This window comes from Ursus arctos, unplaced genomic scaffold, assembly GCF_023065955.2.
Source record: "Ursus arctos isolate Adak ecotype North America unplaced genomic scaffold, UrsArc2.0 scaffold_16, whole genome shotgun sequence".
NCBI classification, from domain to species: domain Eukaryota; kingdom Metazoa; phylum Chordata; class Mammalia; order Carnivora; family Ursidae; genus Ursus; species Ursus arctos.
Genome location: NW_026622830.1, coordinates 27605524 through 27620351, shown reverse-complemented (window position 1 = coordinate 27620351; position 14828 = coordinate 27605524).

Here is a 14828-nt window from a genome sequence, read left to right as displayed (position 1 = left end):
AAAAAAATCAACAGCTTGTCCTCAGCAGAATCTCTGTTCCTTGTAACCTGTTGGGGGACAATGCAAGGAAATGTGTGGTAGAAAGATTTCTGTGTTTCTATACCCAGGTTTTATCTCATTTCACAGTCTGAGGTTCCTTCTCCTCCTTCCTCTGTCCTCTGCCAGAGCTCACTCCAGAGCCAGGCACTCAGAGATCCCAGAAGAACCTGCTTCTGAGTCCCCTGTGATATTCATCCTAAATGTTTCCAACTATAAAGCCCAGGTTAGGCCAAGTGAGGTCAGAGAGTTCTGGGCCCTTGGGTGGTAGGGTAGCTTTACAAACTCAGTGGGAGGTGCGGTTAATCCATGTCCTGAGACCAAGGGATTGAGGTGGAAGGGGCTCTGCAGAGGCTGGTGGAGGCTGTGATGCTCTGGGCCTGAGGAGATGGCCCTCAGCTTGTCAGCCCTCTTTGGGATGGCCTCAGCTGAGGACAGCCACCATGCCAAAGGTCATGCCTGGGACCTTGCGACATCCAGTGGCTCGTCAACATGGGATGTAAAGGTCCAGCCCTCTAACCCCAGCTCAGTACAACTCTGAAGGAACGTCCTAGTACCAGAGCTCCACTGAAAATCAGCTGAGGTCTTCTTTGGGACATCACTGAACCTCAATTTCTTCTAAACTATCCTGTTCCCTTTTCCTCACATCTACCGTTGGATCCTAAAGTACTCCCTGAAAATGACCTGGTTGTTAATATTCATCTCAGTGACTTTTTCCCAGGGAACCTGATGTGAAAGAGTGATGCTGTGGTGAGTAGGAGAAAAGATGGGGTCCTTTTGTCTCTAGGTGTCAAGTAATTCCTGGATGGATGGATTTTTTACACTATCACATACCATATACCATATATCATAATATGATATATCACATACCATGCACCACAGGACACAACCCGTATACTACATACCATGTACGACACCCAACATGGCGTATACAAGATACCATATACCACGTTCCACATACAATATAACATATATACCACATATCACACACCACGTGGCATATAAATATACCACATTCCATATACCATACACCATATACTACATACCAAACTGTCTTACTATACAAGAGCAATGAGAATCCGCAATCCTGTTTTACAAGAAAGGAGTGGACTCAGATCCGTGTTGTAAAAGACCACCCTGGATGAAGTAGATAGGAGACCTTACAATGGGCAAAAGAGTTGGGGATAGCCTATTAAAAAGTAATAGTTTCATTCAAGCAAGAGATGATGATACAGGTGGAGATATAGATTCTAGAGGTGTTTAGGAGGTAAAACTAACAGGGCCTGGTAAGGGGCAGACATGAGTGGACAAGTGAGGGAGTAAAACATGGATCCCTTGTTAGTTTGACCAAATGGGTAGAGGTTGTGCAACATACTACACAGCATGTAAAGGGAGAAGAGCATGTCTGAGTGCAGACTATGAACTCAGTTTTCAATATCTGAGCTATACAAATGGAAATTTCAGGTCATAGCATGTACAAGACTGCCACCAAGAAGAATGTTCAGGATTGGAACCTACATTGCATCTGGTTGCAAAGCCAGTGCTCTTGACATTCAAGGCACTAAAAATCCCAGACTCCGAAGACATTAGAGTCTAATGGAAGGTGTGAAGTCTGCTGGAGGCGCTTCAAAGGGTAGGATGGTGGAGGCTGGTGAGAAAGATCTTGTCCAGTTCTCAGCAGGGGCCGTGGATGGCTTTCCAGCATGGAATTCCTCATTCCAGAGGAACGTGATAGGATGTGATAGGATGGTGCACCACTGGGGGAGAGGGTCTTATCATCTCCTATAGGCAGTTTGGGCCTGCTCTGCATTCTCCTCTTATTCTAACACCTCTCCTGGCCTTAACATCCTGTTGCTCCCTAAGAGGATGTGGGGCGAACAAGGAAGCAATAGCAAAATAGCCCTACCAGTCAGTGCCTGACTATGGACTCATGGACATGAAAGGCTCACAAGCTGAGTGTGTGCTGAGAGCCCCTATCACAACCTTTGTGCTTGGGTAGAGCCCATTCCAGAGGTGAGAGAAGGATGGCCAACATGCTGGATCCATCTCATTCTGAGAGCTTTTCTTCTGGCCCCAGACCCAGCAGAGACAGCCGAGGCAGCCCTCACCTTCCAGGTGTGTTTCTAGGTATGCTGCTTTGCCTTTTACAGAGTGTTCCCCCAACCCCACCTTCCCTGTAGTCCCTTCCATCCTCTAAGACATAAATCATCACCATCTCCAAAACTCAAACCTCTTTCCCACACCATGTCTCCGGGCCTCTACATCAGCAGGGGTGTGGGTTGGGGAGACCTCAGACGGGACAAGGCTCAGAAATGATCATAAGCCTGTGGATGTTATGTCCTTAACTCTGGAAATTCCAAGCATTTCAAGCAGCAGCTTCTCAGCTTGTGGCCATCTTTCCTGTCCATTTTATAATCTCAAAGAAAAAGTGTTAAATCCAGTGGTCCTTCCTTCATCGCAATCCTCTTCCTCTGAGAACATAGAGGCAGGGAGTGTCTTCTCTCCTCAGAACACAGAGTCCTGAGCCTCTCAAGGACAACACTCAGAAAGAGAAGGTTCCAGGGGCCACCACAATGCCTGTCCCTGCCTCCCCACTTGGCCCACCTCTGCCATCCCTGCTGCTGACTCTACTTCTAGGATTCACAGGTGAGCAGGACCTCAGGTGTGTGTGGTAGGGACACATCTATGCCTATTTATTGTGTGCTTCTCAACTGTTTACCTAGAATTTCTTGGGGGAGAATTTGTGTCCCATCCAGAATTTATAGAACTAGATTTCAATGGCTCCCAGCCCAGAAAATCTCCCAGTGGCTATGTCTCCTCAATACACTTTTATTCGGAGAATGGGCAGTACCCCATGGTCAGAGGGCTGAGCATAGCATACACATCAGAGCTCTCATCCCATCCCGCCAGGCCCTAGGAACAAAGAACCTGTCTTTTAAACTTATTACCACCACACAGATGCTACCTCTCGATGGGCAACAAATGATGGAGAACATGAAATTATAAAGCAAGGAAAGAATCCACAACGCTTCCATCCAAATATAATCACTGTTAAAAATTTGCCAAGGTTTATGGGCTCATGAAACATTAGCCAGAAGTGGTCACTAGAGGTCTCTCTGGGTCAGTGATGGAAGCTAAACCCTGCAGGGTCTCCAACAGTCCTGGGCAGTTCTGCCTCTGCTTGCTGAAAAAGCTAAAGAAGCATGTGGAGTCTCTTCCCCAAGGCCATTTGTCCATCTTGGCAGAAGCTCTGAGTCCCAGTTGCCAGGGCAGTTGCTTGAGGGGTTCAGATCAGATGAAAGAGGAAGCCAAGACCCTTAACTGAGTATAAGGAAGGAGGAAGAAAGCTTGGATGTTTTAGGAAGGAGGAAAATATATGAGACACTCAGGCCCGCTGGAGAATGTTAGCAAACATTTACGGTGGAATTAATACCAATCTTGCACAATCTCTTCCCAAAAAATGCAAGAGAAGGAAACACTTCCCTACTCATTTGATGAGGCCATTATGATAAGAAGATAACTACAGACCAATATCTCTCATGAATCTAAATTCAAGAATCCTCAACAACATGTTGGAAAGTAGAATTTCACAATTTGTCAGGTTATATAAGATGACTAAGTAGGATTTATTCCAGGCATGCAAAACTGTTTCGACATTTGAAAATCAATCATTGTAATCCATCAGATCGAAGGGTTAAAGATGAAAGTTGCATGACTCTATCAGTTGATGCAGAAAAAGCATTTGACAAATCCAAAACCTATTTTTGATGCAAACTGACAGCAAACTAGAAATAGCAGGGAAGTTCCTCAGTTTGATGAAGAAAATCTGCAAAACACCCTACAGCTATCATTATACTTAATGACAAATGGCAGTGTATTTTTTTCCTAAGATAAGGACTGAGGAAGGATATTCATTCTCACAACTCTTATTCAACATAGTCCTGGAAGTTGTAGGAGCAAAAGGGCCAGGAAGAAAGGAAGGGAAGCATAGGAATGGAGAGGAAAGGAATGTAGATTGAGACGGAAAATAAAACTTCCCTTATTTGCAGATGACAGAATTGTCTACATAGAAAATCCCAAGGAATCTACTTACAAATAAACTCTTAATGTTAATAAGTGAGTTCCTCAAGGATAAAAGATCAACACACAAAAATCAATTGTGTTTCTATATACTAAAAACACACATGAACATTTTCATTACCACCCAAGAAAGAGAGAAATACTTAGGTAGAAATCTCATAAAATATGTACAAGAGCTATATAAAGAATGTTCGAAAGCTGATCAGAGCAATCAAAGAACTAAATAAATAGAGAAACATCCCACGTTCATGGAGTGGAAGACTCAATACTGTCAGGCTATACGTACTTCCGAACTTGATCTGGGGATTAAATGCAATCCCAATCAAGATACCAGCAAACTAGTTTATGGATATGGATATTGACAAACTGATTATAAAGTTTACATGGAGAAGTTAAATACCAGAATAGCCAACTCAATGTTGGAGAAGAACAAACTAAAAGATTGACACCATTGGGCTACAGGACTTTATAGAAACCTACCGTCATTGATACAGTGGCATTGGTGAGAGACTAGACACACAGATCACTGCAACAGAATACAAAGTCCAGAAATAGACCCACATAAATACAGCCAATTGATCTTTGGGAAGGACCAAGATAATCTTTTCAACAGATGTTGCGGGAGCAATTGGACATCTGCACATCCACATGCAAAAAAAATTGCTTCACCATACAGACCAACAGCCTTCATAAAAATAACTCATATATAATACACGAAACTATAAAATTCATAGAAGATATCATAGAAAAAAATCTAGATGACCTTTGATATGGATTACTTTTTTTTAAGGATTGACTTCCTTTTTTAAAGCAGTTTTAGGTTCATACCAGAATTCAGCAGAAGGTGCAGAGATTTCCCATATTATGCCCTGTCCCCACACATCACAGCTGCTGCCATTATCAATATCCTCCACCAGAGTGGTACATTTATGACAAATTATGAACCTACACTGATATGTCATTAACATCCAAAGTCCATAGTTCACGTTGTGGTTCACTCTTAGTATTGCATAGTCTACGGGTTTGGACAAATGTATAGTAGTTTTATACTTTTATAGTATTTATAGTTTATATATAGTAACTATAGTTTATATAGTATTTAATATTTTATAATATTATACAGAGTAGTTTCATTGCCCTAAAAATCCTCCTTTTAGCTCCTTCCCCCTAACCCCTGGCAATCACTGATATATTTACCTTCACCATAGTTTTGCCTTTTCCAGAATGTCATGTAGTTGGAATCAGGTAGTATGCAGCCTCTTCCTTTCAATTAATAGTAAGCATTTAAGTTTCTTCCGTATCCTTTCAGAACTTGCTAGCTCATTTCTTTTCGCACTGGATAACATTCCACTGTCTGGATGTACCACAATTTCTTTACCCATTCACCTACTGAAGGTCATCTTGGTTGCTTTCAAGCTTGGCAATTATAACTAAAGCTGCTACAAACTGTGAGGAGGAATCTGTTCCAGGCCTCTCCTAGCTTCCGGCAGCCTCAGACCATCCCCGGATTGTACGTGGCACTTCCCCCTGTGTCTTCACATCATCATCCCTCTGTGTATGACAGCTGAGCTAAGCCGTGCCTGAACTCCTGGTCCACAGGAACTATGAAAGAATATGTTTTTTAAACCACTAAGTTTGTGGTAATTTATTCTTCACCAAGTTCCATTGTTCTTATAGAACCAACTATTCTCCAGGCCCTCCTCCTGTCATGATGCAGAAGGAAGGTACCCGCCCCCTTTCTATACATCGGTTCCTTTCCCCTCATTCGACGTAGCAACCCAATTTGTAATGTTCATACTTTGGAGCCAGTATGTGTTGCTAAAAGAGTGTGTAAGACTCCTCACCTTGACCTAGAACCAGACCTTCAGATCATCTTGGGCCCAAGATAAGAACATGAGAAATGACACAAGTTTTCTTTCCAGGAACTTCAGATGAAGAGTTCCAGATGACCCAGCCTAAGGGTTCAGTTTCACTCAGACCTGGAGAGGCCTTAACTCTGGGCTGCAAAGTGTATGCTCGCTCCCCGGCAGGGCCTGTCTTGTGGTTCTGGGAAATTGGGCCACAACAGCAATTAATCTACAGTTTCAATGGAAGCCACTGCCCCTGAACAAACCAAGTAGAAAACACAGAGGTCAGCCAAACAGCCTAGTCCATCTGCATCAGGGATGTGTCGCCCAAAGATGTGGGCACCTGTTGTTGTGTGAAGTGAATAAGAGGGCGTCTGGGGGTGCCTGGTGGCTCTGTCAGTTCAGCATCTGACTCTTGGTTTTGGCTCAGCTCAAGATTTCAGGACCATGAGAATGAGCCCCAGATCAGTCTCCCTCTCTAAAATGAATAAACAACTTAATTAATAAATAAATCTTTTTAAAAAAGCAATAAGGCATCTTGACATGGCCCATGTATCTGGTTCAGGCACCTATGTGTCTGCGAATGGAGAGTACACTCTGAGAAACTCCATTCTCTTGGTTTGTAAAAATAAAAATTATTCAAAATCTGAAACATGTACCAAATCATCACTATACAATGGATACTGTGCCCCTGAATCCACAACAACCCTGCAGGATGGGAGTGTACAGATGTCCCTTCTGTCGGTCCAGGGCCCTGTGCCCCATGTTGCATCAGGCCGTACTGACAGACCATGTCCTTCTCTGATGGCCCAACCACCAGAACCTGAACATAGTGCAAGAGAAACTCACAAATAAAAAGATACTCAGTAGGTAAAGTGCAACCACAAGTGTGCGCTGCATGGTCCAAAAAGTTGGTAAACGGAGCATAGAAGTCTGACTGGCCTTTGTGAGGTTTAGGGACAAACCTGAGCTCAAGAGTCTGCGTTGTGTCTACTGTAGCCCATTTCCTGGCTCCCTACACACCAGTCACAGACCCCTATAGCCACATGTTAGCTTCCGGATTTGGATGAAATCTCAACATGGGTGTCGTTAGCCCCCAAGCCTAGCATCTTCTGAATCGAAACAAAGGGAAACACAGGCAGGCAGAAGCTCTGCAAGCCTGCATAATTCCACTCACCCTTTTCTACCTGGAATGTGATTGAGGCCTGGTGGCAGGTCCCTGAAGGACCACCACCATGTAGTCAGGGAACTGTTCCCCACACAGGAAGTCAATGAGTGGATGTGGTCTCCTACTATGGCTTCCGGGGAGGCAGGAGACTAGAAGGAGGGGTCTTGTGTGTCATCCACTCCCAGGTCTTGCTTGGGATAGTTTTCCTGGAAGGGTTGAGTCACTCTCCTGGCACTTAATCTTTCCCTGGTCTGCCCTGGTCTACCCCCTGCTCTGCTGTTCTCTTAGTCTCTCAGATCACCAGCATTTCCTGCTTCTTGCCACTCTCTGAATTGATGACATTAAGTAAGTGAGATTGCTCTGTCCATTTGTTCTGCTGGGAAAACTAGTCTTCCTCAGGAATGTTCTCTTCAAGTCCAGCCACATTCCATGCCATCCAGCTGGCCATGGAAAATGTACACATTTGCCTCAAGCTGAAAAATATAGTCTAGGTGGCTTACCTGCTATTCTCTTGCATTTGACTGTGGTGTTAGTGCAGGGACACAATCTGGATCTCCCTGCCCTTGGTTTACTGGTAGACTCTACCAAGCTGTGTGTTCACATGAATTCTACTGAAATACTATAAAATGTATCTAAACATCTTGCAGAGTTTCCTTATTATGAATACATTCTACTGCACAGCTGAAAATACAGTTGAAAAGATTACTAGAAGTCATTAGGTCATAATTTCAGAAGCTAGGATCACAAATGCATATAGCCTTAAAGTTGTAAGACCAGCATGATGGTAAAACATGCTGTGGCTGGTGTTACCCAGCTTTGCCCCTTGTGACCTTGGGCTACTAATTGAACTTCTCCAAACCCCAGTTCCTTCCTATGTAAAATCTCAGTATCTTGGACTCATATAACCATGTAGAGTCAGTGAATCTTCACATCTGAGAATTATCAAGTCACAGAGTGAGTGATAGGTTCTTAACTGGAATGTTCTGACTTACAGGTTCTTAAATGGAATGGAATGCTCATCTTTGCTTCTTTCAGAGCCAAAGTCGGGGATAAAATAACAGATTTGGATGGCTCGCCTCAATCCCATCATTCTTTCACCCATACATTCCTCCATCCACCCATGCATCAAGCATGCACTCACTCAAGGCACTCTCTCATTCAGCCTTGCATTTACTCACGTGTACATCTGCTAATGTGTACCTGAATCCTCCTCTGGAGCAGGCCCTGAGCAGATGTCCCATCTTCAAGGAGGTCCCCGGCTCCCACAGTGGATTTCCTATAGAAATTCTCTGCTTTCTCTGGAATGTGTCAGTTCCCCCTACAGTGACAGTGTCCCAGTCTTCACACTCCTTGGACTTGGTGGCTATTACCTACCACATGCAGCCTCACGTAGTGATGGCCGGCCCCACCACCCAAACCTCTGGCACATGCCAATCTGTTCTCTATAACTTCGAGAATGTTGTGTAAGGGGAGTCACGTAGTATGAGACATTTTGAGATTGACTTTGTTCACTCCACATAAGGCCTTTGGAAACTTACAAGTTGTGCACATGTAGGTAAGTTATTCCTTTTCCTTACTGGGTAGTATTTCCCGGTAGGAATGAACCCCAGTTCGTTCAACCATTCACTTATCACTGGGCATTTTCTCATTTCCAGGGTTTTGGCACAGCAAAGAGAGTTGATCTCCACATTCACACACACACAGGTTTTTGTGACGCTGTAGCCTTCATTACGCTCAGATGAATGCCTGGGAGTGTGCTCTCTGGGACATAGAACCCACTTCCTCTCCTGAAAGAATGGAGGAAATGATGCTTTTTGTTGGAGGCAAGCACATACAACTTCTTTTTTTTTAAGATTTTTTTTCTTTTATACTAATCTCTACACTGAACTTGGGGCTTGAACCCACAACCCTGATCTAAAGAGTCGCACAATCCACTGACTGAGCCAGCCAGGCACCCCAAGCACATACTACTTCTGAGGGCCACGCTGCACTGTGCATTTCGGCAACGTTTTACCATTCCCATCAATAAAGGGTGGGAATGGGGAGTTATAACTGGAGCAGACCTCATTTGATCCCAAAATTTTGCAGACCCTGGCATGTCTGCTCTTTCCTCCAGCTGAGTAGCTCTTGGTGGAGGCTGGTGCAGAATGAGGCCACAAGCCAGCCACCCCCAAGTGCCCTGGACTCAGGAGTTTGGGACACAGCTCCCAACTGCACATCCTTCTTGGCCTGTGGCTCCCAAGTGTGAAACAGCCAAGAAGACCTAAAGATGAGGTGAGGGACCCAGTGCAGAGAGAAGAGGCCCCCAGTGGGCAGGAAGCATCATTCCTGCTGGGTATGTCCACTCTCTGAAACGTGGGAAGAGGCCCACCCCGCCATGTGAGGCCTTCTCTCCCTGAATTCTGTTTCACAATCCAGAAGCAGATTGCTGCCTCACAGCCATGTCACTGCAGCATAGATGCTTCCTCTTCTATCCCAGGAGGGGCGGGCTCTTCCTCCCCCACAGAATAGAGGCCCCATCTCCCCAGCACACACATCTGCACAGAGCAGGGTCCTCAGGCCTCCACAATGTCTGCCGCTGCCTCCGGACCCCGCCCTCATCCTTACCTACTGCTGGGTCTGCTGTTGGGACTCACAGGTGAGCACTGCCTTGGGGGGGGGGACTCCCCATTCCCTGCCTCCTCACCCTCTCCCTGCCCCTGGACATAAACACAGGTGTGCTCCCCAGACTTGCCACAGAAGGCCAAGGACTGGGTGTCATCTGAGAGCATGAAATCAGGGATCTGAGCATTTCCTCTATGAATCTGTCACCTGCAGCTGGTTACCAGGAGTGTCCAAACAGACAATGTTCCAATTAGTAACAATGACATATTTGTGTGTATTAATTGATCTAATCCTCACAACACCCACCTATTAGCTATGACTGGACTCCTGATTGCAGATGGGGAAGCTGAAGCAGAGAGACCAACCAGCTCAGAGTCACCTACCTAAGTCAGTGGAGCAGCTGGGACTCATGTCCGGGCCACTCAGCTCCACAGTTCATCCTCTTAACCATGTTATGCTGCTTGGCTCCTCCTCCGTGGAGGCTAATTGCAGAAACGTCAGAAAACACAGAGAGGCAAACAGAAGAGCCATCACTCATCCCACTCAGAGGTCTCCAGGTTTCCACTTGTGCTGGCTGTACTCCCAAACTCTTGTTAATGATGTCTTGGGTGTTTCCTATGTGCCAAATGTTTACTGAAATTTAACATGTATTACAATTTCATTTAATCCTCAAAATTCTTTGTATACCAGCATGCTAGGCCACACACTGTATATACACTTGGAACGCACTTATGTTTGTGTGTGTCTGTGTGTCTGTACACACATGACTGGGTGTGAGGTAGGGTACACACGTGCGTGCACACACTCAGGATTTTGAAAAGGCTTTCCTTTTTCTCTTCACATCATGTCCAGTCTACATGAAATGCACTCTGAACACGTGTTTGGTTCCTTCTCTCAGCTACTCACCCTCTTTTTCTACTTGTCTAAACCTACCTCTCACCCTCCACCAAGCTCTTAGGAACCCACATCGCATGTAGTTAGCATGGCTTCTTAGTCTCTTCCAATCAGTCTTCCATGACCCTTTCATTTTGTGGAATGTTCCCCAGTTGTGGTTTGCCTGGTGTTTCCCATGATGAGAACCAGGTGACGGAGAGAGCACACACAGCATGCTTGAACACCATTGATACTATTGATCCACATTAGTAAATGATAATGTGTCGATTACTGGTGGTACTTTCCACCCAGTGACCCTCCTCCTCTTGTCCTGTCTGCGTGGTAGCACAGTCATTGCCTGTTGAGCAGATGTAATATGGGGGGTATAGACTGTGGCTAGGGGACTGAAGAAAGGCTCCGAAAAACAGTGACCTCGCTAGCAGCCAGTTGACTTGATTGGCCTTTAGCCATATTCTTTCTCTGTAACTTGGATTTCCCCACCATTCTCCATTACTTGTAAAGCGCTGTCATAGGATACTGCATTGTCTGCCCTTAATGCCATTAACGAACATTTTTTGGGTGCTGCATTTGTTGGGGTGTGAGACTGCAAAAAATCCAACGTCAAAATGCTCTTTGTCATTACTCCATGTTGGGCACTGGGGAGGAAGATTTGGACTTTGAGTAAATATTCATTTACATAGGCAGCATTCCTCTGTGCTCCTCGGATGCTCGCTCCTCTCTTGTTAACACTGCTAGAATACACACATCATTCTACCAAACAAACAAACTTCTCTCTTGGTAAAATGAGTAGAAATTTGGCCATCACTGCCTTGGGGTTCCCTTCCATGCTGGATCAGAGTGAGGAGGAAAGAAGGGGATAAAAAATATGGGGACTCCTGCCTGTATGATCTGCAGCTATAATTATATCTATATGTACATCCCAATCCCAGTCGTCTAGTGTCCACAGATGCCTCCATGCCTCATGTAATCTCACGAGTGATAACTTTCTAAATTCCTGACCACTCACCATGTGCCACACACACCTAGAAAAGCCTACGTCTGTTACGTCATGTGATCTTTGTATTCAAGCTGGACATTCTCATCACCCCTACCTTACAAATAAGAAAAGGAGGCACAGAAAGGTCCAAGGTCTCTCATGGTAAATGGTAGGGCTAGGATTTGAGCCCAGGCAGCTTGATTCTAGATCTCACAGGTCTAACCATTGTTCTTCTCAAACCCAGAGGCCCACTTCTATCCCAAGAAATTTCTGTGGATCTTTCGATCAGTGTGGGGAAGGGTGGGGTGTGGAGAAGAGCATTTGTGGTTTGCTTCTCTTGGGTGCTTCTGCTTTCTGGGTATATGCAAATGGTTGTTTTCTCCAAGTCATCTATGTGGGAAACTCAGCTTCTGATATAATTTCCTGAGAAATTCTCCACAGAAAAAGACCCCAGGGTCTCAAAATTCAGACATTACACAAATCACACGTTCCATAAATATTTACCATATACCTTTAGGTGACAAGAACTGTTACATGAACTTAAGGCACACTGATGTATAAAGGTGACAGAGTAGTTTCTGTCCTGGCAGTTATATAATAGTGGAGGGAAGGACAGGAAACAATAGACCTAGCAAATCAGTAAATAACATAGAATACAGAAAGGGATGAGCATTAAGAAAAAAACATGACAGTATAGCCAGATAGGACAATGAGAGAATCTTCAGGGTGGGATGTATTTAAACAGGTAGCCTGAGTCGCCATCACTGAGAATGGAGAGTTGAGCAAAGATTATGAGAAGGTGGGGAGGGAGCCATGTATTTTGTGGAGGAACAGTCTTCCTGAACAGCATAGGAACAGCATGAGAGTAGAATCCTCCTGCTCTGTTTAAGGATTTGGGCTTTTATTCTCAGTGAACTGTTTACCATTGCAAGGTTTTGAAGATATAACTGATATGACCCAACATGAGTTTTAAATTATTCTAGCACTTGGTTGAGAAGAGACTACCACAGCACATAGATAGAAACAACTAGAGCATTCAAGAGCTCATTGTACTCAGGCCAACAGGGAAAAGAAATTTTAACCAAGATAGTAGTCAGGAGAGAAAGGGGAAAGAGGTCAGATTGGGGTGCAGGCAGAAGGGGAGCTCGGATGCCCTGATGCATAGGATTTGGGGTGGGGAAGAAAAACTCCAAGGGTTTTGGACCTGAGGGTCTGGAAAAATAAGGTGCCTCAGCTGAGATGTGCAAGAATGTGGCAGAAATTGAGTTCAGTTGGGGACATGTTAACCGGGACAGGTTTATTTCTATTTAAGAAAAATGTCGAGTGGCTGGTTGGACACACAAATCTGGAGTTCAGGGGCAAGGCCTGGGCCAGACATGGATATAGGATTATAGATAGACAGATGACAGAGTTTTCATCTTTCCCTGGCTCCTCTTGATCCTCTTCCCTCCCATAATCCCTCCATTTCTCTCTCCAACACCCATTCCTAGTTCTTCCCATTTTTGTCCTAGCACCTCAACTTGCTGACCCCAATCTTCTTTTCCAGACTAACGAAACAAACCACCCAATCTCCTTGGCACACCCAAGACCAGCCTGTAACAGCACGTGCCTTCCTTAGAAGGCACGTTTGGTTGCAAATACTGCTATGTGCATGGGTTTTCCCAGCTCACATGCTGCAAGGGTGAAGCACAGATTTTCTCCCTGGGGGACACCTAAGAGAAATCGAAAAGAACCGTGAGCCTACGTGTGCTGCACCAGCAGCCTGCTCCTCTGATTTATATCCCTGCCTGGTTTGTAGGACACTTCAAGTAAGAAGGAATGATTCTGTATTTCTTGGTGTCTCCAGGGACCGGCTAGTAACCAAGGCAGGGAAATCCAACTGCAAAGTCTTGCACCTGCAGTTCAATGATTGCCTGAAGGTGACTCACGTTCCTTTAATTCATAACTCATTGTTCAGACATAGAATCACCCATGATTTTTTTCAGAACACGATTGAAGCCTGCTCTTTCCTGTGCTTGGTTGCTCCCATGGTTCTATTTCCCCATTGAAGGGCAGGTTTGTCAAATCTACCAGCCTCTGGAACAATGCATTTTATTGTTTTCCTCAAGCCATTTAATTCAGTGAAAGTCTCTACCTGGGATGATCCCCTTGTTTGAGTACATAGATCATATTGTGCTAAAATACGCATAACATAAAATCTAATGTTTCAACCTTTTTTAAGGATACCATTCAGTGGCATTAAGTACATTCACAGTGTTGTGAAACCAGCACTGCTGGTACGTTTCAGGAGCTCTGTCAACATTCCGAGCAGACACTCTGCACCCGTTAAGCAAGAATTCCCCATTCCTTCTTCCTCCAAAACCACTGGCAAACTCTAGTCTACTTTTTTGCATCTAAAATTTGTCTCTTCCTGATACTTCCTGTAAGTGGAATCATATATTGGTCCTTTTCTATCTGGCTTATTTCACTTAGAATAATATTTTTTAGGTTCATCCATATTATCAAACATATCAGAACATCATTGCTTCTTAAGATTGAACAGTATTTGATTGTATATATTGATTTTGTTTATCCGTTCATCTATGGATAGAAATGAATTTTTTCTGTTACCTTTCGGTTATCATGAATAATGGTGTCATGAATATTGATGTACAAGTATCTGAGTGCCTACTTTTAATTCGGGGGGTATTTACCTAAGAGTGGAATTGTTAGGTCATATGTATAAATCGTATATTTAATTTTAGATAAAACACTGCAGTTTCGACAGTGATGCATCGTTTTGTATTCCTACCAAAAATGTACAAGAGTTTCAATTTCTCCACAACATACTCAACATTTATTTCTTTTTTTCCCTAAGATTTTATTTATTTATTTGTCAGAGAGAGAGAGAGCACAAGTAGGCAGAGCAGCAGGCAGAGGGGAGAGGGAGAAGCAGGCTCTCCACTGAGCAGGGAGCACGACCCGGGGCTCGATCCCAGGATCCTTGTATCACGACCTGACCTGAAGGCAGACGCTTAACTGACTGAGCCGCCCAGGCACCCCTCTCATTTATTTTCTGATATTTTTATTTCATTGTATCGTATTTTTTTTTGCTTTGTTTTGTTTTTGATCAAAGCCATTCCAAGGGATGAAGGGGTATCTCATTGTGGTTTTGATTTTCATTTTTCTAATGACTAGTGATCTTCAGCGTCTTTTCATGTGCTTTCTCACCATTTGAATGAGA